Source organism: Crocuta crocuta, unplaced genomic scaffold (genome assembly GCF_008692635.1).
Source record: "Crocuta crocuta isolate KB4526 unplaced genomic scaffold, BGI_CrCroc_1.0 scaffold110, whole genome shotgun sequence".
Lineage (NCBI taxonomy): Eukaryota > Metazoa > Chordata > Mammalia > Carnivora > Hyaenidae > Crocuta > Crocuta crocuta.
In genome coordinates, this window is record NW_027527386.1 from 999,533 (window position 1) to 1,001,896 (window position 2,364).

Below are 2,364 nucleotides of genomic sequence, written 5' to 3' on the forward strand. Positions count from 1 at the left end.
GATGTTCTGCAAAGCCTGCCGGACGCTGCAACAGGACTACACCTACCAGACGGTGCCCAGCATAGCTGCCTGGTTCACATGAGCTGGGGGGTCTGGGGGGCGAGCTGCTCCAGCCCACACCCCCTGCGGACACACTTCCGGGCACTTGGGTGGCTGGGGCTTTAACAGCCAGGCACCTCTGCTTTCAGCAACCTGGCTCTGGGGACACCATCTGGTGGGGACCCACCTGCTGAGGGGTCTCCCCCACTTGGGAGGAGTCGCACCTACCGGGGACCCCACCCACTGAGGCTCTCAGGCCCTGGGCGACTGGCCTTGGGGTCCCTCCCAGCGGAGAGGGTGGGTTTGCCTGGGGTTACCCTCGCTGATGTTCCCCGCCTGTGCGGTACGAGACCAATACTGCACCATTCCCGGGATGGGAGCGCTCCCAGGAACACCGAGGTCTCTCCCTTCTTGCGGAACAGCGGCGCAAACCCCAGGGCCACTCTGCTTCCAGGGCACACTCGGCCAGGGCCCGTGAGGCTTGCGGTTGTCACAGCTGGAGGTGGGGTGAGAGCGTCGAGGTGGGGGGGCAGGGATACTCTTCAACAGCCTAGGGAGCCCAGGACGCGCCCCCCCTAACCAAGAATGGCCTGTTCCTGAATGTCAGCGTCCATCAGGTCAAGTCCATCAGGCAGGGGGCAGTGGGCACCAGGCTTTCATGGGGTACGGGGGCAGGGCTGTCCAGTGAAGGAGGGGGAGGGGAGAGTGTGGTGCTGTGGGAATAGTCGTGGCAGCGAGTGTGACAGGTGACGACCATGCGGGACTTGGAGTGTGACCATTGCCGTGAGTGTCCCCGCTGTGTGTGAGCGAAAGCCTGACCCCGTGTGCTTTGCAGATGAGCGCTGACCTTGAGGTGTCCCTCCTAGTGTGCAGTTGTGACCCTGGTGACCGAGGTGTATGCATGGGCCGCGTGTCTACGTGTAATCTGCTCTGCTGAACCCCATGTAGGGGCCAATCTCAGTGCATAGGTAGGGGTGTGTGTATGTGTGTGTGTGTGGTGTGTACCCAGGCCCAGGTGTCTGTGGGGGCCACTGGGTTTTTGTTCCAGGCTCTGGGGGGCTGGGCCAGCGCCCGGTGGTTGGGATTGTGGAACTGAGTGGGAGAGGAGGAAGCGAGGTGCCAGGAGGCCCTGAGAGGGACACACACACACACACACAGGCGTGCGCACACACACTCGCTCACACACACACACACACACACACACACACACTGCTGCACTTCAGGGACCACAGACCTGGGCTCCAAGGTCGATTCTCCCACTGAACCTGGCTGAGCAGCTTCCCCCTCTGTGGCTCAGGCCATCTCGGATGGGGAAACTGAGGCTGGACGTCTGCCTCAAGCAGATAGGGACCCGGCGTCTCTGCCACGGCTGAGCTGAGTCAGCCCAAACAACCAGGAATCCGCCCCCCAAACCTCCGAGTCAGAAGACTGCACAGGCGGGCGGGGACCCCATCCAGCCTCCGCTCTGAAACTTCCTTCCAAGCAGACCACCCAGGGGCTGGGGCCTGGCGGCCAGCCCTGCCCGCGGCGCCCCTGGAAGTCCTGCCTGGTAGCCGCCTCCAGTGTGTCCAGCTGCAGCTGGGGCCCTGGGTAGCGGGAACTGGGGATGTTCTGCTGGGCTGTTCCAACCTTCCTGGGGCAGCTTCTGACGGGTCCCTGCAGCTTCGGGATATGGGACTGGGTGTGGGGAGGACACGGTGTTTAGAAGGAGGCCCTGAGCTGCGCCGTGCAGGAGACGACAGGGCCAGGCCAGGGGAATGGTGAAGGAGGGAAGGGGTGCTCCCTAGGGAGCCACGGTGGGGCTGGGGGCGAGGGAGGGGGAGAGGGCCCCGCATCCTCAGGAAAGCTGTCTGGGGTGGGGAGGGGGGTTCTCCCTCCAGAACCAGGTGCAGGAGGGATGGTCCACACCCTGTGGTTTCCAGGGTGTCAGCCAAGGGCCCAGCACCTGCCCCCTGCCCTCCCCTCCTGCAACCGAGGGGCCCCAGCCCCTCCCCACCTTCTGGGAACCCAGCACACTGGGCTGTCCTGGGCCTGACGGGCATCAAGGTGTCACCAGGGCAGAGCTAACCACCGCGCCAGGCTTTTTCTGTCCTCCAAGGGGACGCGCTGTAAATCCCCCCGGGAGCTCCAGCCAGGGCTTTTATGGGCCCAGGACCTATGTCCCCGGGGGACCCGCTCTGGCCCAGCAGGCGCCGGATTCGGGCTGGACAGGGCTGGCGCCCGCCCCAGACCTATCCCCACAGGGAGATGGGCAGCGCGCATATATTTTTAGCCAGTGAAAGGAGATAGTGCTCTCAGTTCCCTCCGTGGGGGCTGACGGGCCCG